This window comes from Giraffa tippelskirchi, chromosome 6 (assembly GCF_054371585.1).
Source record: "Giraffa tippelskirchi isolate mGirTip1 chromosome 6, T2T-mGirTip1v1.2.pri, whole genome shotgun sequence".
Taxonomy (NCBI): Eukaryota; Metazoa; Chordata; class Mammalia; order Artiodactyla; family Giraffidae; genus Giraffa; species Giraffa tippelskirchi.
The window spans coordinates 171,869,288-171,894,041 of NC_137280.1; the positions used below are offsets into that span (position 1 = coordinate 171,869,288).

At 36.4% G+C, this 24,754-nt stretch overlaps 1 long non-coding RNA gene across 1 annotated transcript in view; it reads left to right on the forward strand.

Annotated features, from left to right (window-relative positions):
• The window catches only part of LOC145511090 (uncharacterized), a 704,343-nt gene that overhangs the window by 66,741 nt on the left and 612,848 nt on the right, over nucleotides 1-24,754 (forward strand). The window contains exon 3 of the long non-coding RNA XR_014057492.1: nucleotides 9,634-9,682. This is a non-coding gene — a long non-coding RNA (uncharacterized LOC145511090). The remainder of the gene's footprint in view (nucleotides 1-9,633; nucleotides 9,683-24,754) is intronic.

Genomic DNA, 24,754 nt, shown 5'->3' on the forward strand with positions numbered 1-24,754 from the left:
GATGTTGAGCATCTTTTCATGTGTTTGTTAGCCATCTGTATGTCTTCTTTGGAGAAATGTCTGTTTAGTTCTTTGGCCCATTTTTTGATTGGGTCGTTTATTTTTCGGGAATTCAGCTGCAGAAGTTGCTTGTATATTTTTGAGATTAATTGTTTGTCTGTTGCTTCATTTGCTATTATTTTCTCCCATTCTGAAGGCTGTCTTTTCACCTTGTTTATAGTTTCCTTTGTTGTGCAAAAGCTTTTAATTTTAATTAGGTCCCATTTGTTTATTTTTGCTTTTATTTCCAATATTCTGGGAGGTGGGTCATGGAGGATCCTGCTGTGATTTATGTCGGAGAGTATTTTGCCTATGTTTTCCTCTAGGAGTTTTATTGTTTCTGGTCTTACGTTTAGATCTTTAATCCATTTTGAGTTTATTTTTGTGTACGGTGTTAGGAAGTGTTCTAGTTTCATTCTTTTACAAGTGGTTGACCAGTTTTCCCAGCACCACTTGTTAAAGAGATTGTCTTTTCTCCATTGTATATTCTTGCCTCCTTTGTCGAAGATAAGGTGTCCATATGTGCGTGGGTTTATCTCTGGGCTTTCTATTTTGTTCCATTGATCTATATTTCTATCTTTGTGCCAATACCATACTGTCTTGATGACTGTGGCTTTGTAGTAGAGCCTGAAGTCAGGCAGGTTGATTCCTCCAGTTCCATTCTTCTTCCTCAAGATTGCTTTGGCTATTCGAGGTTTCTTATATTTCCATACAAATTGTGAGATGATTTGTTCTAGTTCTGTGAAAAATACCATTGGTAGCTTGATAGGGATTGCATTGAATCTGTAGATTGCTTTGGGTAGAATACTCATTTTCACTATATTAATTCTTCCAATCCATGAACACGGTATATTTCTCCATCTGCTTGTGTCCTCTTTGATTTCTTTCATCAGTGTTTTATAGTTTTCTATATATAAGTCTTTTGTTTCTTTAGGTAGATATATTCCTAAGTATTTTATTTTTTTTGATGCAATGGTGAATGGTATTGTTTCCTTAATTTCTCTTTCTGTTTTCTCATTATTGGAGTATAGGAATGCAAGGGATTTCTGTGTGTTAATTTTATATCCTGCAACTTTACTATATTCATTGATCAACTCTAGTAATTTTCTAGTAGAGTCTTTAGGGTTTTCTATGTAGAGGATCATGTCATCTGCAAACAGTGAGAGTTTTACTTCTTCTTTTCCTATCTGTATTCCTTTTATTTCTTTTTCAGCTCTGATTGCTGTGGCCAAAACTTCCAAAACTATGTTGAATAGTAGTGGTGAAAGTGGGCATCCTTGCCTTGTTCCTGACTTTAGGGGAAATGCTTTCAATTTTTCACCATTGAGGATAATGTTTGCTGTGGGTTTGTCATATATAGCTTTTATTATGTTGAGATATGTTCCTTCTATTCCTGCTTTCTGGAGGGTTTTAATCATAAATGGATGCTGAATTTTGTCAAAGGCTTTTTCTGCATCTATTGAGATAACCATATGGTTTTTTTCTTTCAATTTGTTAATGTGTTGTATTACATTGATTGATTTGCGGATGTTAAAAAAAACCTTGCATTCCTGGGATAAAGCCCACTTGGTCATGATGTATGATCTTTTTAATATGATGTTGGATTCTGTTTGCTAGAATTTTATTAAGGATTTTTGCATCTATGTTCATCAGTGATATTGGCCTGTAGTTTTCCTTTTTTGTGACATCTTTGTCTGGTTTTGGAATTAGGGTGATGGTGGCCTCATAGAATGAGTTTGGAAGTTTACCATCTTCTGCAATTTTCTGGAAGAGTTTGAGTAGGATAGGTGTTAGCTCTTCTCTAAATTTTTGGTAGAATTCCGCTGTGAAGCCGTCTGGTCCTGGGCTTTTGTTTGCTGGAAGATTTCTGATTACAGTTTCGATTTCCGTGCTTGTGATGGGTCTGTTAAGATCTTCTATTTCTTCCTGGTTCAGTTTTGGAAAGTTATACTTTTCTAAGAATTTGTCCATTTCTTCCAAGTTGTCCATTTTATTGGCATATAGCTGTTGGTAGTAGTCTCTTATGATCCTTTGTATTTCTGTGGAGTCTGTTGTGATCTCTCCATTTTCATTTCTAATTTTGTTGATCTGATTCTTCTCCCTTTGTTTCTTGATGAGTCTGGCTAATGGCTTATCAATTTTGTTTATCTTCTCGAAAAACCAGCTTTTAGTTTTGTTGATTTTTGCTATGGTCTCTTTTGTTTCTTTTGCATTTATTTCTGCCCTAATTTTTAAGATTTCTTTCCTTCTACTGACCCTGGGGTTTTTCATTTCTTCCTTCTCTAGTTGCTTTAGGTGTAGAGTTAGTTGATTTATTTGATTTTTTTCTTGTTTCTTGAGGTACGCCTGTATTGCTATGAACCTTCCCCTTAGTATTGCTTTTACAGTGTCCCATAGGTTTTGGGTTGTTGTGTTTTCATTTTCATTCGTTTCTATGCATAATTTGATTTCTTTTTTGATTTCTTCTGTGATTTGTTGGTTATTCAGAAGCGTGTTGTTTAGCCTCCATATGTTGGAACTTTTAATAGTTTTTTTCCTGTAATTGAGGTCTAATCTTACTGCATTGTGGTCAGAGAAGATGGCTGGGATGATTTCAATTTTTTTGAATTTACCAAGGCTAGATTTATGGCCCAGGATGTGATCTATCCTGGAGAAAGTTCCATGTGCACTTGAGAAAAAGGTAAAATTGATTGTTTTGGGGTGGAAACTCCTGTAAATATCAATTAAATCTAATTTGTCTATTGTATCATTTAAAGTTTGTGTTTCCTTGTTAATTTTCTGTTTAGTTGATCTATCCATATGCGTGAGTGGAGTATTAAAGTCTCCCACTATTATTGTGTTATTGTTAATTTCCCCTTTCATACTTGTTAGTATTTGCCTTATATATTGTGGTGCTCCTATGTTGGGTGCATATATATTTATGATTGTTACGTCTTCTTCTTGAATTGATCCTTTGATCTTTATGTAGTGTCCTTCTTTGTCCCTTTTCACATCCTTTATTTTAAAGTCTATTTTATCTGAAATGAGTATTGCGACTCCTGCTTTCTTTTGGTCTCCGTTTGCATGGAATATGTTTTTCCATCCTTTCACTTTCAGCCTGTGTGTGTTCCTAGTTTTGAGGTGGGTCTCTTGTAGACAGCATATATAGGGGTCTTGTTTTTGTATCCATTCAGCAACCCTTTGTCTTTTGGTTGGGGCATTCAACCCATTTACATTTAAGGTAATTATTGATAAGTATGATCCCGTTGCCATTTACTTTGTTGTTTTGAGTTCGTGTTGAAACATCCTTTCTGTGTTTCCTGTTTAGAGAAGATCCTTTAGCATTTGCTGGAGAGCTGGTTTGGTGGTGCTGAATTCCCTCAGCTCTTGCTTGTCTGTAAAGCTTTTGAATTCTCCTTCATATCTGAATGAGATCCTTGCTGGGTACAGTAATCTGGGTTGTAGATTATTCTCTTTCATTACTTTAAGTATGTCCTGCCATTCCCTTCTAGCCTGAAGGGTTTCTATTGAAAGATCAGCTGTTATCCTTATGGGGATCCCCTTGTGTGTTATTTGTTGTTTTTCCCTTGCTGCTTTTAATATTTGTTCTTTGTGTTTGATCTTTGTTAATTTGATTAATATGTGTCTTGGGGTGTTTCGCCTTGGGTTTATCCTGTTTGGAACTCTCTGGGTTTCTTGGACTTCTGTGACTATTTCTTTCCTCAATTTAGGGAAATTCTCAACTATTATCTCCTCGAGTATTTTTTCATGGCCTTTCCTTTTATCTTCTTCTTCTGGGACTCCTATGATTCGAATGTTGGGGCGTTTCATATTGTCCCAGAGGTCCCGGAGGTTTTCCTCATTTCTTTTGATTCTTTTTTCTTTTTTCCTCTCTGCTTCGTTTATTTCCATCATTCTATCTTCTACCTCACTTATCCTATCTTCTGCCTCCGTTATTCTACTGTTGGTTCCCTCCAGAGTGTCTTTTATCTCCTTTATTTCATTATTCATTCTATATTGATTCCTTTTTATTTCTTCTAAGTCCTTGATAAACATTTCTTGCATCTTCTCAATCTTTGTCTCCAGGCTATTTATCTGTAACTCCATTTTGCTTTCAAGATTTTGGATCATTTTTATTATCCTTATTCTAAATTCTTTTTCAGATAGAGTCCCTATCTCCTCCTCTTTTGTTTGGCTTTGTGGGCATTTCTCATTTTCCTTTACTTGCTGAGTATTTCTCTGCCTTTTCATCTTGTTTAGATTGCTGTGTTAGGCGTGGCCCTTCTGTATTCTGGTAGTATGAAGTTCCTCTTTGTTGTGGAGGTTCCTCACTGCGGTTGGGGTTGGACAGGTGGCTTGTCAAGGTTTCCTGGTTGGGGGAGCTTGTGTCGGTGTTCTGGTAGGTGGAGCTGGATTTCTGCTCTCTAGAGTGTAATGGAGTGACCAGTATTAATTTTTGAGATGTCTATGGATTTGGTGTGCCTCTGGGCAGCCTGTATATTGATGCTCAGGTCTATGTTCCTGCGTTGCTGGAGAATTTGCGTGGTATGTCTTGCTCTAGAACTTATTGTCTCTTGGGTGGAGCTTGGTTTCAGTGAATTTATGGAGGCTATTGGATGGTCTCTTATTAATTAATGTTTCCCCTGGTTTTCAGTCTTATTCTTGCAGTAGCCTCAAGACTTCTCCTTCCATACAGCCTCAATAATAAAACTTTTAGGTTAATGGTGAAAAGATTCTCCACAGTGAGGGATACCCAGAAAGGTTCACTGAGATACATGGAGAGATGAGGTGGGGGGGGGGGTTGAGGTGACCAGGAGGGGAAGAGGGGAATTCAAATGTGGAGAGAGCAATCTAGCCAGTAAGCACTTCCCTCTGTGCTTTCCACAGTTTGGAACCCTCAGAGTGATTCACAGAGATACATAGAGAGGGGGGAGGAAGGTAACAGAGGTGAGCATGAGTAGAAAGGGAGGAATTAAGAGGGGAGAGAGAGATCTGGGCAGTATCCTGTTCCTAAAGTGTTCTCAGGTACCCAGAACACCCTCAGAGATTCACAGAATTGGGTTGAGAAGAGAAGGAGGAGGGTGGGAGATAGAGGTTCCCTGGGGGAGAAGAAAGAGCATCATTAGGGGAGAGAGTGATCAGGCCAGTGATCACACTCCTGAGTAAAAATGGGCCCTAAAGATTGGGTTCTTAAATGTACAAAGTTGATATCAAATATGTAAAACAAAGATTAAAAATCTAGAGTAGAGGTCAGACTCTTATAAAACTTACAATCTAAAAAAAAAAAAAGGAAAAAAGGAAACAGTGTAAAAAGAAAAAAAACAGTAAAACAGTAAAAAAAGAAACAGTAAAAAAATGTAGAACAGGAAAAAAACATTAAAAAAAAAGAAAACACAAAAGGTATAAGATATATGTATGTAGTTTGCTTCAAAAATAGGTTTTTTTTTTTTTTTGCAAGTTAATAGTGGGTTATGAAAATGAAAGTTAAAGGTGTAATAGAGGACTTGAAGAAAAAGGAAAGAAGAGAAAAAAAAATTTTTTTTTTAATTAAAAAAAAATTAAAAAAAAAAAAATAATAATAGTAAAAAATATATATATCCCGGACTTTCTCTGGAGCTGTTGTGAGCAGTGTGGGATCTGCTCAGTTTTAGATAGATCCTTATTCCTGCTTATACTTTTCAAGATCTATAGGTCCTTTTTAATGCAGTCGGTATTAACTACAGGGATCTTAATCTGTTGGCCTGTCCCTTCCAAAGCGCTTCCCTCTGTTTATTTGGCTTCTGTTTGGAGATCTCTTCAGTATCTAATTTCCGCCCTGCAACAAAGCGGTGGAGGTGATCTCTTTAGGTTCGCTTGTTCAATCGTGCTGTGGGGAGGAAGGAACACTGCAATTCTGGCGTGTGTGTGGTAAGCTCGCAGTGTCTCGGCCGCACTGGGTTCGCCCCCGCTCACGGCGTGTGTGCTTTCCCCGTCTACCCTGCTCAGGCTTCAGGTTACTCGGCCGGGGAGCGGGCCCTGAGCTGCGTGCACTTCCCAGGTCTAAGCCGCTCAGGTTCAGGCTCCCGGTTACTCCACAAAGGCGCAGACTCGGTTTCGCCCGCGGCTTGTGCCGTTCCCGGTCGGAGCTGCCCAGGCGGCCAGGAGTTTGGCGAGGGCGCTGTCCCCTGTTGGGGCGGTGCGGCTTATCACCTCCCTGGTCCCCGCCTCGGTTTACGCGCGCGCCCGGCTCCGGTGTGCTTTGTGTCGGTTCTGGGGAGCTGGTCTCTGGCTGCGACCCTCCCGGCGGCTGTCGACCCTCTGGGATCTCAGGCAGTCTTTGCTTAGAAACTGGGAGCCTGTTTGCAGTTTGGTAGGGGGTGCCCTCTCTGGAGCCGAGTTTGCCCCTTTCCGGCTCTGGCGGGCCCCGCCTGCCCGCTGTGTCCGGCGGGGGATGGGGCGGTCCGCAGCCGGCTAGCTCTCCTCTGGTATCGCTCAGTCCTTTGTTCTGTGAGCGGGCCGGCAGTGCCTTAGAGTTGGGCTTTTCGCGGGATAGTTCTCTCTCTCTCGCTGTCCCACAGTTTAGGTTACTATCTCACGTTAGCTCCCTCAGATTGCCCTCGGGGCACTCGGGCCCGGTCCTTACCCTAGGCAATGCCGCCCGCTCCTCTCCGTTCAGCCCCCACTTGCTGGTGGCGGATGATGCGAGCGTCTGGGGTTCTTTGCTGGGAGTTGCTTTAGGCACGTAATCTGTGGATTTTATTTATTTTTTCCCTCCCAGTTACGTTGCCCTCCGAGAAAAAAAATCCTCCCCCACACCCGCCGGTGAGAGGGTTTCCTGGTGCTTGGAAATTCCTCCTCTTTTACGACTCCCTCCCCGGGACGGGTCTCCATCCCTAACTCTTTTGTCTCTCTTTTTATCTTTTATAATTTCTCCTACCTCTTTTGAAGATAATGCGCAGTTTTTGTGAAAGCCTGACGTCCTCAGCCAGCCTTCAGAAGTAGTTTTGTGAAGTTTGGTCAGCGTTCAGATGTTCTTTCGATAAATTTGTGGAGGAGAGAGTGGTCTCCCCGTCCTATTCCTCCGCCATCTTAGCCCCGCCTCCGCATCTGTCTCTGCTTTTTAATATGCTGTCCAGATTGGTCATAACTTTTCTTCCAAGGAGCAAGTGTCTTTTAATTTTATGGCTGTAGTCACCATCTGCAGTGATTTTGGAGCTCCCCAAAATAAAAGTCTGTTTCCATTGTTTCCCCATCTATTTGCCATGAAGTGATGGGACCAGATGCCATGATCTTAGTTTTCTGAATGTTGAGCTTTAAGCCAACTTTTTCACTCTCCTCCTTCACTTTTATCAAGAGGCTTTTTAGTTTCTCTTCACTTTCTGCCATAAGAGTGGTGTCACCTGCATATCTGAGGTTATTGATATTTCTCCCAGCAATCTTGATTCCAGCTTGTGCTTCTTCCAGCCCAGCGTTTCTCATGATGTACTCTGCATATAAATTAAATAAGCAGGGTGACAATATACAGCCTTGACGTACTCCTTTCCCAATTTTGAACCAGTCTGTTGCTCCATGTCCCTTTGTAACTGTTGCTTTTGGACCTGCATACAGGTTTCACAGACACTTCTGAGACACTTGGGAGCCCAGTAGTATTTGTTAGAGGAAACATATATTTTTACAATAAGTACTTTGCTAAATATATTTTGAGGAAAATATTTTAAAGTTCTAACTAGTATATTCAATGAGTATTTCATACAGTCATTCATTCATTTCACAATTATATACTGAGTGCCTATTAAGCATCATTATCTAGGCAGTAGGAAATATCAGTGAACAAAATAGAGATTCCAGCTCCTGTTTCATCATAGGAAGATGGATATTGAATAGTAAATATAATAAATGAGTATTTTACATAGTAAGTTATGAGATGAAAATTACTTTGAGGAAAAAAGTGGAGCATAGTATTAATAACAGGGATCCAGAGGCTGAACATATTCATTCACCTAATTAATGAATGTTTTTTAAGTGAAACAACAAAGAAGATAACATTTAATTCATACTATACCAGCAGTACTCAAAGAAATCCAAAATCTAGCTTGAAGAAGTCAGCAAATGTGGTGGTCATATGGGGAAATAAGTCTAGCTAACTGATTTTTAGTAGGCATGTAGTAGGCATTTTTAGTAGGATTTATTCCAACTTGCAAGTAACATAATCTGACTTTGTCTATTAAATTACAAATGCAAATATTTCACCCACTTCTATGAGTCCATCCTTCAAAAGGGAAAGTATCAGAATATAACGATGTTTGAGGATGTTTATTTTGTCATTGGTGGTTCTTGAGAAAGAAGAGAGGGAAAGGAGGTGATTGGATAGGAGAAGCCTCACACCACAGCATAGCTGGAGCGGAAGATGAACAACCACCTGAGTATCACCAAACATCTGAGGATAACTAAATCCATGAGATTCCATGGATAGTACTGGAAAAAACAATTAAAGAACAAGTAGGATTTTAAGGAAGTATAATGTCCTTAAAGAAATAAAATGAGTTAATGCAACCATGAAACAGTAACAGGCTGTTAGGGGAAAAAAGTTAATCATTTAGAGATCATCAAAAAGAAGCTCAATAAATGGGCTGAGTAGTAGGATAAACATAGATGAAGTTTAATTAGATCTTAAGAAGACTGAGCAAAACATTTCATCTAGAATTCAGCACAAAGACAAAAAGATGAAAAGTACAAAATAAATGATTCTTGTGGGTTTAAAAATTGCCACATCCATTTAAAAGGTTTCCAAGAGGAGAAAAATTTCTGTGACAGTGCCCATATACCTGAATACTCTCAAACAGGGATTATTATTTTTAAATGTATTTATTTGTTCTCTGCTTCTCTTCCTTTGACTGTAACTTGCCTTCTTTTATAGCTACATGGTTGACAAAGACCCAGTAAATTTAGTTAGAAAGAATTCAAGGTTGCTTATCATGTGTTTCTTTTTTAAATTTATTTTTAATTGGAGGATAATTACTTTATAATGTTATTTCTGCCGTACAACAATGTGAACCAGCCATGATTATATATATATCCCGCCTTTCTTCGGCTTCCCTCTCACGCTCCTCATCTCATCCTTCTCGGGGTCATAGATCACTAAGCTGAGCTCCCTGTGTTACCCAGCTCCTTCCCCCTAGCTGTCTGTTTTACACATGGTCATGTATATGAGTCAATGGAGAGGGTGGGGCAAATTGAGGTTATTATTGATTAATTTTTCTTGCAAATCCAATAGTTTAAAAACTGTGAATGGTATTTAATTTGCATTTATATGACTAGTGAGGTTGAGCATCATTTCCTATATAAGATAGATACATACATATATATATATATGTGTGTGTGTATATATATATATATATATATATATGTTGTTTTCCTATTACCTATTCATGATCTTTGGCATTGTTTTAATTAAATGATTTCTTTGTTGTTGATATATAAACATTCTTTGTATGTAAGGGCTAATGATACTTTGCCAGTCATTTAAGCTGTAAATACATTATCTTGATCTGCTATTAAAAATTAGTTATATTTTGTCCTTAAGATAAATTTTTTCCCATTTATTCAGAATGTCAATATTTTCTTTTTGTTTTCTAGATCTTATGACTATCTTAAGAAGAAATTTTTGGCTAACCCCCAAACTAAGGTATATTTTATATAACTCCTTTATTGTTTTCTTTTTAAGTTTTAGATCTTACATCAATTTGAAATTTGTTTAGTTACCATATAATCATGTACATTAGATAGCCAGTTCTTTTCTCATATTAGACATAATATGAGTGTGAAATTGTGAATTTTCTATTTGGTTCCATTGATGTCTTTATTTCTCTCCTAATATCAGACTACTTTAAACTACCAAACATTTATATTTATAACTGGTAGAAAGCGATCTTGTATTATTCTTTCTTTCCAAACTTATCTTTGCTATTCTTCTATATTTACTCTCTCTAAAAAAAGCTTTTGAATCTATTTTTCAGCCTTCTATATGAGTTATACTTTTTTGTTTTAAAATAAAACACCTAGATATAAAACCACAAGAAAATCACATAAGTGCCTTTATGAATTAATATAATGTGAATACTTTTCTAGCTACTACCTGACTTAGGAAACAGAATTTTACCTGCCATCCTAGAATTCATCCATTTGCCTTATTCTAATCCTAATCACCTCACTGAACCTAATCATTCATCTAATTAATGACAGTTTATTAAGTACAACTACAAACAGAGTAATATCTAATTCATACTGTACCAACAATGTGTAAAGAGATCCAAAATATAACTTGAAAAAGTTAGTAAAGATAAGTTTGGAAAAGAAGAATAATATCGGGTCACTTTTACTACCTTGATTTTTATATTAATCACTCCCTTGAGCTTCTTTACCAATTTATTACCAAAGTGTGCATCCCTGTAGTCTAACACCTTGTTTACATATTCCCTGTGCCTTTTATATCCTTTGTTGTTTAGTTGCTAAGTTGTATCTGACACTTTTGTGACCCCATGGACTATAGCCACCAAACTCTCTATCTATGGGATTTTCTAGGCAAGAATACTGGAGTGGGTTACATTTCCTTCTCCAGGGTATTTCCCAAGCCAGGAATTGAACCCGCATGTCCTGCATTGGCAGGCTGATGCTTTACCACTGAGCCACCAAGGAAGCCCTTTATATCTTTTAGCATATAATTTAGCATATAATGTTAGCATATAATTTCTATATCTGTTTCTTCTTTGGAATTCATTTGTTGAAGACCTTAGTTCATTTAATCTTCAGGATTTCCCACTCTGGATTCGTAATTTTATACTTAGTGCTATGCTATTCTTCACATTTCTCTGCCCTCTGACTTCTTGCAAATTGGCATCTGGTTCCAAAGACTTGATGGGTTAGATCCCTTTGCAAACCTATTGGTTGTCTTGGTTTTTCATTAAGGAGACACGTACTGTCTGGTTTTATCTCAGTCCCCTACATCCCGGCCAGAATTTCTCCCTCTCTGTAACTCTTTTATTATAATGTTAGCAACCATTCATGCTAATTGGGAAATGGTGATATATGGAAGTTTAGTATTTTGCTTTCATTTATCAGATGAAATAGTTTTATGAAATGTTGCTGTTCTCCATCTTTTATGGTATTTACCCAAAGGTAGAATTCATATAAGGACAGCAGTATAGAGGCTTAATTATTTTTCTTAATTTACCAGTTTTCAGGAGAGTGAATTGATTTCCAGTCATCTTCTAGAGACCCGTTGGCTTTTTCCCACTGTCTTTATAAAGGACTCATAGTTTTAAATGTATTTTGATATGTTTCAATCTGTTGGCGTTATTGTCTTATTGAATCTCAGTTGTCTCATTTTTGGCCAATGGAAGCCTCTTCCGTTTGACTTTTGAGTGTTTTGGCAGGACCCTACTAGTTCTTGATTGCTTACTTTGTATTTACTATCTGATTTGACAAGATTCTCTGCACTTATCTTACATATTTCCTGTCTCAGTCCTAGAATCACACTTTTTCTAAGAAATCAAGTTGGATTGTTTAGTGGAAAAGTGAATTTTAGGATTAAATTCTGGATGTTAGGGATGTTTGCTTATCTTGGACTGGTCATTGTTCCTAGGCATTTTAATAAAATTAATTATGTTGACATAGATGAAACATACAGAAATATATATGTTTAAATGGATACCTAACCAAAGATAATGTATCTTGGGGATTTATACTGATATTTTCAAATCAATTTAAGTATGACAGGGTTTTACTTAACCTTTCCTCAAGAACATAGGGGTTTGCAGAATTAGATTTATGCTATAATTTCTTGTTTTCTTTATTAAGAAATTATGCATATAGTAGTCTTAGAATGACAGTACTAATATAATGACTATCAGTATGCTTATGGGTCACATTTATGTGTGATTTTTGCACATACCATCCTCTTTCCTTGCTCATTTTCTGGTAGTTGAACCATAGGGTCTGAGTATATAACAATTACATACTCTATTTTCCTTTTAACTTATTAATAATTCATTTACTTTTGGTTATAATGTAATTATAAACTTAATGCTCACTGTCAGTGCTTGTGTTGCTATTTCTCATTTCGGTTGTCAGTATTCTTTGCCTGGTACATTCTTAAGGAAGTGCTCATGAGAACATTCCTGAATTCTTTAATGTTGATAACAGTTTGTCTTACACTGTTTATATTTGAAAGTCAGTTTGGCTGGATATGAAATCCTTGATTCACATATTCTGTCATTGAGATTCTCATATATATTATTCCATTTTCTTCTGGCAGAAAGCATTGCCATCAAAGTCTGATGATAATCTGATTTCATTTTTCATATAAAGGAATGTTTTCCTTTTTTAAAAAAAATGCACAAAGGTTTTTTTCCTTTAAAGTGTGGTAATTTTACTAGCGGGTACTTTAGATAGTAGTCCTTAGTTTAAACTGTCAAGTACATGTGTGCTCTTTTATATGCAGTTTCAAATCTGTAATTCAAGAAAGTTTTCTTGAATATTAGCTTTTAGATTTGTTCCATTGTCTTGGTTTGGTTTTTTATTTTAGGGACTCCTGTGATCTATATGTTGGATTGGCTTTTTAGGACAACATCTTCAGTATTTTGTCTATTCAATATTTATCTTTCCTTTTCTAAGCCATTTTTACTTTTCTGTTTCAAAAATTTCTTAGATATAATTTACATAGAAAAAACTTACCCATTTTAGTGTGCAGTCCTTTGGACTTTAAGAAATGCATGAGTCTTGTAAATGTCACCACAGTCAAGATATGGAAATAGTTCTAGCACTCTCATCCCTTAAATTCTTCTGTCTCCTTTGTAATTGAAAATTTACCCCACCCCAGTCTCTGGCAACCACTTATCTATTTTCTGTCTCTATAGTTTTTTATTTATAAAGATATCATATAAAATGAATCATGTAGTATGTCTTTTGTGTCTGAGTTCTTTCATTAATGAAATACTTTTAAGATGCAGACATGTTGTTGCATTTATCATAGTTTATTGTTTACTTGCTAATTACTGAGTAATGTTCCAGCAATGTGGATGTGCCAGTAGCATAGTTTGCTTCTTCATTCTTCGGTTGAAGGCATTTGTGTTGTTTCTGATTTTTAGTAATTATGTATAAACCTGCTGTAATATTTTGTGGGTGAGGTTTTTGTGTGATCTAATTTTTATGTCACGAGTAAATATGCAGAAGTGGAATTTCTGGTTGATATGGTAGTGTAGTTTGAGAAAGGTATGTGTGACTAGAAAGAATGAAACTAGTGTGAGGAGAGAGGAAGTACTGAGTAAGGTAATGGTGTTAAATTCTTGATCTCGTTCCCCCACCAAGATCCAGATGCTTTTTGTTTTTCCCATTACTTGGTTGTCCAGTTATTCTTTGGATTTCAGAAAACAAACTAATGTCCTTTGGAAAATCTCTTTTTTGTCCCTTTAGGCTGTTCTAAGTGGATTTCTGACATGTGCAACCAAAGTACGATTTGTATCAGGGCGATATTTTATCGAGCCCTTAGGGGGAGCTAGCTGCTGCGCTAAACTCTTAACATGTATTTTATAATTGATTCACTGGGGTTATCCAGCCTTGTACATTGGTTGCAATGAAAATTTAACTCGTTGTATGGAAAAAGAGAGAGCAAATGAAAATAAATAACCTTATGAGGAACTAATGTGTTTACTAAAGTGTTATAAACATTCTGTCAAGCATTGCCAATACATTTTTGCTTTTGGAGAAGTACACTTTTCGTTACAAATGACTTCATTGTTTAGTACGGGCATTTTAATGTTGACAAGTAAAGTATAAGTCTACTTTGCACAAAAGAACAAGCCACCTTGTTATGGATTCACACATGCATATGTAGATTACTTCTTTGGTGTATATATTAATAAATAAAATATTCATGAACTGAAGCCTTAAGATGAAGGATTTGAAACCATGATGGCTAAAGCACTTTGTTATTTCCATTAGTTCTAACAATATTCAGCTTTCTGGTTTCCTTTGGAAGAGATTTTTAAAATACAAATGATATAAAAGATCTCTAAATATGAGCCATGACCTTTACAGAATAAGATAATTTGGTATCTTTCTACTTGGAGATTGATGCTCTTTTTCTTGAATCATTTTGTAAGGACACGTATAGGTTCTATTAGTGGTTCAGACACTACCTGCTGCTGGAGTTGGAAAGAGGGAGAGGTCAGTTGCTGATTGGAGGATCAGGGAAGGCTTTGTGGAGAAGATGGTATTGGGATGGGGCCTTGTAAGTTATTAAAGTTATTTTTGTCCAGAGACCATTGACACTAATAGGAATACCTTTATTAAATTAATATGCTTATAAGGTACTAAAGTTAGACTCAGGTAAAAGATTCACCTTCAAAAAAGTAATTAAATTTCTTTTTCACAGTGTTTTGAACATCCATAGTTGAAATTAATAAATCCATATGGCTAGATTTTTGACCAGGTATTACAGGAAAATCACACCCTCTTTGATCCTGTCTCCTGCCATTGCACATGGAAAAAGTAACATCTAAAAGAAAATTATTCTATTACCTAAATCATTATGGAATATTATTATTATGTTTAGCCAAAAATTCTATGTTGTATATTTATTTGTAGTTGATTGACCTGATTTCCAGCGAGAGAATTATTTAAAAATTTTCATTATCTCCTAGAGAAATAGTAGATCATTAAAAATGCAGGTTATTTATTCAGTAGAGATCAAAAGCATCAATGTGGTTACTCAGTAAAATATACTTTTAGATTTAAGAATAACTCATATGGCTTTTTAGAATTATAAAAGCACACTTTGAAACAGGAAAAATCATCATGGCATTTAGAAGCAATAGAAAAAATAATATATAACCTCTTTGTAATTGATTACAATAAGACCTCTGACATTTCTGTGTACTTGTTCAGGGGCTTGTTCCTGGAGCCATTGCTAAGCAGGGAAGTGTTGCTGATTATTTATGAAACAGGCAAGAAATAATGGTTCATAGTTGGCATAAATTCTGAATTAATCTCTTGAGTACTTGCCTGCTCTACAGCATTATCACCCTGATGTGCTGATACACACGGATCACTATAGAAACTTGTGAGCAGAAGGTTTCCAGATGTGTACAAGATGTTGAAAGATTTGATTGCACAGACATTTATTAACAGTGTTTGCGTGTAAATACTGTTACCACTTTAGTAAATGTGTTATATATATTTATGGTACCATGTTATATATCACACAAGCAAGTTTAATCCACTGTGCAGATTGTGTTTAGTAATGCAGTAGACCGCGTGCTTTGACGTGACTGTCTGCGCACTCACTGATTGAGACCCTCAGTCTTCACATACATCAGTGGGGCATGTGGTGACCCCAGACTTTTGGGCAGGCCAGCCTCTTCCACTTTACTGAATACACAATATAAATCTGTTGTTGTTTAGTCACCAAGTTGTGTCCAATTCTTTTGTGACTCTGTGGACTGTAGCCATCAGGCTCCTCTGTCCAGATTTTCCAGGCTACTGGAATGGGTTGCCATTTCCTTCTCCAGGGGATCTTCCTGACCTAGGGATCGAACCTACATCTCCTGCATTGGCAGGTGGATTCTTTACACTGAGCCACCAGGGAAGCCCAACACAATACCAATTTTGATACATGCTATGCCAATAAAATGGCTCGGAAACCCTGAAAGCAGCATTTTTGAGCAGAAGTTATGTGAAAGATACTGGCCTAACAACTAAAAGTGTTAGCTGTTAGTCGTGTCCAACTCTTTGCGACCCCATGGACTTCAGCCTGTCAGTCTCCTTTGCCCATGGAATTCTCTAGACAAGAATGAAAGCACTGAACAGCAATTCTGTGGAAGATACTGGCCTGGGAAATAAAAGTGATTTAAAAACAAACAACAAGATATTTTATGCTTTTAGGTGCTCAGTTGCTCAGTCGTGTCTGTCTCTTTTGCAACCCTGTGGACTGTAGCCCACCATGCTCCTCTGGCCATGGACTTTTCCAGGCAAGAATACTGTAGTGGGGTTCCATTTCCTACTCCAGGGGATCTTCCCGACCCAGGGAAATTACCACGTTTCTTGCATCTCCTGCATTGGCAGGTAGATTCTTTACCGCTAGCACTCCTGGGAAGCCCTTTTATGGTTTAAAAAGTATTTAAGATGTAGCATAAGAGGAATATGCAATGAATAAAGAGTCACAAACTCAGATTTGTGATTTCTGTTTAAATGAACTTAATTTTAACGTGCATTCCAAGTCCTCATTTCCATCATAATGGAAAACGTTCTTGCTAAATCAAAACAGTGTCCAGTTTAAATCATGTCTTCTGAACCAATTCTGACACCTTCAAGGCTTCATTCCTACTCCCCTTTCTAGGCTTATCTAGGTTCTTGAGTGCTTCCATATCTTCCTGACACTGGGAAAAGAGAAGATGGTCTGAGGCGCCTATCTTTTGTGTTCACGGCTGTTTAATAACTCTTCCTCTGCTCTCTCAGTGTCAGCAAAGTGCACTGATTATTCCGAAAAGCTTACTCTGTACTCTTTAAGTCTCCCCCACCAACCCCAAACATTCCTTATCATCTTAACCTTCAGGGATGCCATATCTCAAATTTTACCTTATCTCTGTGCCGTACTTGGGCAGGAGACTGTTCTTAGATTCTCTTTGTATTCCAAAGAATTCAAGAAAGGGTGATGGAGCGGACATGAATTTCAGGATATTTCTGTGTCTAGACATGCCCTTGTCCAAAGCAGCAGCCCCCTGTTAAGCATCACACTGCTAGGCTTCCTATCTCCAACATCCTGCCCAGAGTTGGAGCTTTTTCTGCCACGTATTCTCATGAAAGTTTGATGGCCTCTGAAGTCTCTGTTTACCTGGGTTTCAAGCCTTCGGTGAGAAAAGGAGGCGCCAGGGGCAACATTTTAACAGTTGCACTTTGCTGCCATCCCCCGAGTTTCTCCAAGCTCTGTTTCCCATTCCACATCTGTTGCTTTTGTTGTCCAGCTGCTGAGTCACGTCCAGCCTTTAGCAACCCCATGGACTGCAGCACGCCAGGCCTCCCTTCCCCTCCACTATCTCCCAGTGTTTGCCCAAGTTCATGTCCATTGCATTGGTGATGCCATCCAACCATCTCACCCTCTGTCGCCCACCTCTCCTCCTGCCCTCAGTCTTTCCCAGCAGCAGGATCTTTTCCAGTAGGCACATACAAAGGTTCTGCCCGATACATAAGCATGTTGCTCCTCCCACACCAATGTAGTTTGTAATTTAAAATGGTATTTTTCAAAATTTTTTGATAGAAACTCTTTGTGAGTAACACATTGCCTCATCAACCCCAGATACCACACGTTTACCTTACTCTTAAATTGCAGAGTACTCTATTCCATTTCATTAGGGGGAAAAAGCAAAAACAAACAAAAAACCCAATGCTAGTCTAAACTCCGGAGAATGATTTCATGACCTTCTTGTGGGCCTTGACCTGCAATTTGAAAAGCAGTGCTCTAAAACTTTGTTCTGAGTCATTCTTTGTTCCTTTTAAGCAAAGCCATGCCAGATTTTTAAATTCTAGTAGACATCATTCCTTTTCAAGTGTTTGGATCTTGCAAATGGAAAGAACTTTGACCTTCAGACCAATATCTATGCAATGTGCTTAGAAAATTCATTTGAATTTTTTGTTTTGGCCTATATCCCATTCTCCACCTTTGGCCATGAATACCTCTGAGTATATGGGCAGAAAATAGTAAGAAAAATGAGAGCAAAAAAAATCTGCAGATTTTATCCTGATACGTATAAATCAGAACAGAGAACCACAGAATTTAAAAAGACCACAGAAAAGCAGAGACATTAATTTTTCCAGCCAAGCGGTTCAATGAGACATAATCATCTGGCTTGTCCAAGGCCACAGAACTCGTTCAGAGCCAAAACACAAACCCCTGGCTCTTGACTGTCATGTTACCAGTTTGTCTACTTAACACTATTCAGTCTCTTCTTAAAGTCAGAGTGAAAGCACATAGGAAGTACTAACATGGAATGGAAACTCATTCTCATCACTTACTTAATGATTGTTAGCTCTTTTTTCTCTTCCTTCATAAATCTGAGGTTGAAGTATTCATTGTGTCTGACGGTAGTTCCTGATTTTCTACATTCTCTGTTTCATACTTGGGGGAAGAGTAGAGAATACTGCCTATACTTTTGTGGGGTCACTGTTAAGCTGTGGTATTAGGAAGCCTAAAACTCATGTGCCGTAAGACATAGATTTGGGGGGAGTAAACTGATAGTCAGTTTGCTCTTTGGCTTTAGTCAGTAATGTGTCAATAGAACCATCCTCCATTTCAACTCTTCTTAGGGAAAACATATTTCATACGCGGACCTAAAGATATCTGGACAGTTCTGATGATGTACATCAGGGATCTACAAAAAGAGGTATTTAAAAATATGTATCTAAAATATGTAGGCTACAATCCAGGGGGTCTCAACCAGTCGGACATGACTGAGCGACTAACACACACGTTCATTGGAAGGTCTGATGCTGAAGCTGAAGCTCCAGTACTTTGGCTGCCTGGTGGGAAGAGCTGAATCATTGGAAAAGATCCTGTTGCTGGAAAGATTGAAGGCAAAAAGAGAAGTTTACAATAGAGGATGAGACGGTTAGATAGCATCACTGACTCAGTGGACCTGAATTTGAGCAAACTCCGGGAGTAATGGAGGGCAGAGGAGCCTGGTGTGCTGCAGTCCACAGGGTCCTAAAGAGTCAGACACGACTTAGCAACTGAACAACAATCATCAATAAGATGATTAAGTAAATTATAATAAATCCATTTTAAAATAAAAATTATTATACAAAATGTTGTAGAAAATAAATTGTTACCCAGTCCTGGAATATGATATTGATGATGTGTCCATGATTATGAGGGAAGTTTGTATTTTGAAAGATTTTATAAAAAGATTTAAGATTGCATCCTCAATATGAGAGTAACTAACAAAAATTGTATAGAAAAAGGTTAGAAGAAAATAAATCAAAATATAATAACGATTGTTTCTGGGAGATAGTTTACATTGATCCATTTTTCTTTTCCCCTTCTGAGTCTTAATTTTTTCTCCAATTACTATGTATTGTACATACTCAGAAAAAATTTAAAAAATTAAAAGTCAAGTATTTTACAAATACGTAATTTTTAAAAAAAAAACATTGGAAGCAGGAAAAATCTCAGGTTTTAAGCTTTTAAAGTTTTAGTTTGTATTTGGTTACAGTTTTTAAGGAAAATTCATGAGTTGGGATGTTAACACAGTTTTTTGGATGGTATATCCTAAGATGTAACATCAGTGACTTACAGCCACTGTCAGTAACGTGCAATATGAAAAAATTAAGATGTTAAGTGGAAGGGGCATCGACCTTTAGACAATAGGTGGAGTTATTATTTAGCATTGTGAGTGGGCCAGGGTGCTTGTTTATCTCCTGCTGCTATTTATAACCTAGGACTGTTATTAGATCCAGAATACAGGAGTAAGTTGAAAAAAAAAAACAACAAGAAATGAATAGCTCCTCCAGCTCCTCTTTGAGGAAGTTACCTGCAATCAGTTTTGCTCGAGTGAGCAGCAGATACAAATAGGTCTGCTTTCTTGAATTCACTGCCTGTGCCAGCAGTCCATGCTGCAGTAGTTGAAGCAGTCTTCCTTTCAAGATATTGATTTCCTATGGAATTGTCATTTGAAATGATGGATTTACAGTTGGGTTGGGACCTAGAGGGGAGATGGTTGTGTTTGTGTTGCAGACATGAATCTTGACAGGCTTTGTCCTCTACACAAAGGACAAAAGGAAAGGAAAGAAATTATTAGAGATGGGGAAAAGATTAAAGAAAACACTTGAATCATCTTCCAGTTTCACAGGCCAATTTCTAATACTTATGCAAGGTTATTTATTTATGAGTACCTCATTTCACAGTAGTTGAATTTTTTGTTTGTTCCTAAAGCCAAACACTTACGGTTATGTACTTCGCAATAGAAATGCAAATTTTTTTTTTTTTTTAAGCCAGAGTATCCATTGGTAGTTATTTTCTTTTTCTCAGAGGAGATCTGAAGGCTGATCTTTAGGTCACCATGATCACAGTCTTTTTCTCTATAGATCAGATTTCCTAGTTCCCTGACGCCTTCCATTTAAGAAGGGCATGATTCTGGGTTGTTTTCTTCTGTACTAAGATACTGGATCTCCTCCCTTCTTCCTATTCTTCCTTCTGTTATCCTTTTTTATGTAATATGAATTTCATGTAATGCGGATCTTCTTTGTGTGTATGCAATATGTTATTATCCTTTTTTGCCACACTTGGAGGCAAATTATCCCACTCTTTTTTCCTTTTTTTGTAAATTTGGTTTTCCTTTATGCTCTTATTTTTTATTTCAGAAACAGTGCAGCTTCATTGGTTTGGGGCTCATTAATCAGACTGATTGTTTGCTTGACATGAATTCATTTCATATTTTTCTAGATAGGTTCAAAGGTATTAATATATCCTTTTGTTTTCTCAGTTTTCACAGTATAGTCCATGATGCAAAGTAGGTACATGAGATTGTATATGCTTGTGTAATAAAGAATGCAATATTAAAAACACTAAGTTGATATAGCAATTAATGAATACTTATCACCAATAAATATAATATTCTTCGTAAACAAATTTTATAACAAAAATTTGGCTCTATTGTCAGACTATATTTTTTAAGCCATTTTCTGCATAAAATTTTCACTAAAAATCACTGATTTATCTACTTACAGCAAGTATAATGAACCAAATTAAATCCCTTGTAGGTGATGAAACATCACCCATATATACTATATAGTAGGTACTGTTACTAGTTTGGGGGGCTGCTGAGTCATTATCTCCTCAAATTTAATGACCACTGAGATTCTTTGTTGTTTCACTGTATATATACATAAATATGTATATACATAGTGATTTTTGATATCCTATTATATATATTTATGTCTTTAATCAGCTGACTTTTCTGTGTCTTACACATGTTTTTCCTCTTCTCTAATTTTCTGCTTTTAATCTACTGTGAACTAGAAAAACGGAATCTATCCTTAACAGAATTCTACCTGAAGCTGAAATAAGTAGTCACTGAATGATATTTAAAAATACAGAGTTTGTACACAGCTTTTGACCTCTATTTTTGCTTCCTTGAGCTCTTTAATAAAATACTTTATTTCCTGATTCTTAATAGGATTACAGAGATTTAATGTTGTTGGTCAAGTGTGATGTTGAAATATTTGACTATTTCTATGCAATGCTTGTGTTAATAGGAGGTCAAATATCAATATATTGTGAGGATTGAATGTATCCTATATTCAGCATTTGATACCTGATAGTCATATTGTGTGTGTGTGTGTGTGTGTGAGAGAGAGAGAGAGAGAGAAAGAGAGAGAGAGAGTGAGACTCTCTTCCTAGGAAAGAAGTGGCCAAAACAGATGGCTTAAAACTTGTTTGGTACCCATATTTAGCACATTTCACTAATCTGAATCACAATTTTCAGCACTATTGTCACTTCATCTTTGTTTTGTTTAGGACACATTCCCTACCTTTCTTTTATTTAGAGAATATATTTAGTTTGGAAGAGGCTCTAGGATGTGTGTATGTGGATGAATGTAAGGTGAAATAAAGCATAAAAACATCCAGTTGTAGCTGTGAGTCTTCTGATTCTAGTATTCAGTTAAATTTCTAGAACACTGAAAAAATTATGTCTCAAGATGCTAGCTGATGATAACTTGTTATCATAGCAATATCTTATTATTGAATGATTAAAACCAAACTTTCAAACTAGAGTAACCCTTCCAATTGGGGCATAAACGCATACTATGATTCAAGTGCCCACTTTAGACTTCAGTCAGTAAAATCTTAATTAATTAGAAATCAATACATTAGGAACATAAATCAGATAGATTTCAACAGTACAATAATTTTTACTCTATAATAATAAAATAACCTAATGTTTGAAAAATATTGTTCAGTAATAAGTCAATATCAAAAAAATGACTTTCTAGGAAACTCTCAGATAGCCAGGATTTATTGTTCCATTTCTGATAGAGTATTGTTAGTTGAATTCTTATTGTAACAGTAATTTTAAGGGAAAAAAATCTTTCCTCTTTCAGGACAGTAGGCGAGTGTGCATCCTTTAAATTCTTGAAAATCAAAGTCTGATTAGACATACTTACAAAAACGTGTTTGATATGCATTTTTATATAAATGGAAAGATTTTTATATCAGTCTTATTCATGAATGTGCATTATTAATGGGAAATCAGTGTCATTTGAAAAATCACTTTGCATTGATTGTCACATTTGTTTTAACAAAGTAAGTAGATTCTGTTTGGTGTTCAGTGAAACAGGCTGTTGTGTTGCTGGATATTTATGATAAAAACATGCCATTTCACACTCATCGTTGTTTAGACAAACATGCATTTCTGACATTTATCTATTTTATTTACTGGTCACTGCTATTTATATTGGTAGGCAATGCAGTTTCCTATTTAACTTTGTTATGAACACTATGCAAGTATAATTTTGAGCTCAGTCACCTGTTTACATATTTTGTCTTGTGTCCAACAAAATCTCTTCTAGAATAAATATTTCAAGAAAGTGAGACCTTTGGCTATCCTAACTCTAAAGCATACTTAAATTTGATTTTTAAAAACTGTTAGCCTGCATAAATTCTTAAGGCTACCTCTTGGTATGCAATATAATTGAGATGCTTGGGAGTATGAAGGGAGTAGCTGGACCATTATTGATAACACAAGCCCTTAGCTTATGAATATTGAAAATGTGTTAACATGTATTTACGTTTGGTTATGAACTCAGAGACAGTGAAATACATAAAGTCACTGAATACATAATATTTGAAGGAGCCACAGCTCTAATGTTATCCTGATGATGTACTTCCATATAGATTTTATTTTTACATGAACAGTATTCTTTCTTGTCAAATTTTGGAAAGGAACTGTGAAATCTTCTAGTGCACAGCTTTGTCAAACTTCAAGAATTCACTGAAAAATCTTACTGCAAGCTTCTTACTGAGGGTGGTGTACTAGAGTTTCTATAGATCAAAGTTTAGTCCTATTACCTCTGTTGTTTCCCAGCTTAACAGTAGGAATTCATTTTGGACATTGATTTTTTTTTTCTCGGTGAGCTATTAGATGAATGTCATTTCAATGAGTGATCTAAAACTGGATGAAGTATGCCCCCCCCGCCCCCCCCCATCAAATGCTATGTCTTGTATACAGCAGTAAAAGATGTATGAAAAGAATAATTTACTTTGAGAAGTGGAAATCTTTGAAGTGGTAGGCTTTGATATAAAATAAGCAGTTATCTTTCTTTGAATTAGGGGTAATATGAAAGTTATAAAGGAAGTGAAATTCTAGTGAGCAAATGTGATTAAGAATATATATTTGCCAATGAAAACCTTACATTTATTTCTGATACCTTTTTTTGTTGTTGGCTGAGGGAAAAACTATTAGATCAAGCTTTTGATGATGGAATAAAGAGTTTCGACCAAGGTTCTGTCTTCCTGTCATTGAAAAGAGTTCTCTGAGTATGAGTTTCTAACAATATGAGCAATCAGAAATTTGGAAAAGAAAAGAAAAGACTAGTCTTGCAGGATGTCAGGAAAGGGCATGAGCAAGCATTAAACAAAAAGAATACACACAAAAAAGACCCCTAATGCGATGAATACACAGCTTGTCACAAAAATGCTTAATGATGGAGTGAAGATAAATTTGTCAGTTTCTCATATGTTGAATATTCATCATGTAGTCTATGCAGCTGTATCTTAGAATGCCATTTCTTTTATTTTTTTTAAGCATAAAACAGATTTTATTCTACTAGTTTATTCTTAGGAACTGCATTGTGCACCTTACGTGCTTAAGTGAACTATTGTAAGACAGTACTTTAAATGCCATTTTGTTATTCTTAATACTTATTTTCTTACTGTGTGATCACATTTATGGTACGTAGGTAATTTTTTTTTGAAAAAGGGAAAAGGTTATTTGCAAATGGGCATTTCTTTGTTTTTGTACACAGGCATTCTGATTGATGTTTATTCAGTGTTAAATAAAACTAGTACTGTATTTAAAGCATATATGCAAATTCCTATATGTCGAGGTATAAACTTTGCCCTTGGTTATTTATTAGTAAGGGAAGTGATCTTAATTATTTCTGTAGTAGATTTCACTGGTTAATGCCAAATCTAATCATATCTTCTTAGACTGAATGCATGTGATTCAAATTTTACAAAGCCCTAACTTGGAAATAATATTTATCATGTCTTATTTGTAATCCTATATCTCAAACTAATTTAAGCAACCATTTAAACTTTTAAAGTAATTCTTAAAATATATATAGTACCTGATTTAAAAAGTGAATTTAAGATGAAACCCACAGAGCTTAAGTTTCAGGGCCTTCACTTGCATAGACTCCTTTCAGCGTCAGCGTCTACTTTAGGGATGTGGAGAGGAAGCCCAGATCGTGCTGTAGGTGGTGGTCCTGGGCCTGTCGGTGGTTCTGGCTCATCACCATCTCCATGTCTACCCACTTCCCTGGTGAATACCTGACTTTGGTAGATATCATTGCTCATCTGGATCCTGTTCTTGATTTCAAAGGAGAAAATCTGAACAAATGCTGTTCTCTCTCTGAGAAAGAATTCACACCAGAATATAGGGAAAGGGTACATAGAAGTGGTAATTAATAATGCAAAAGTGCTATGTTG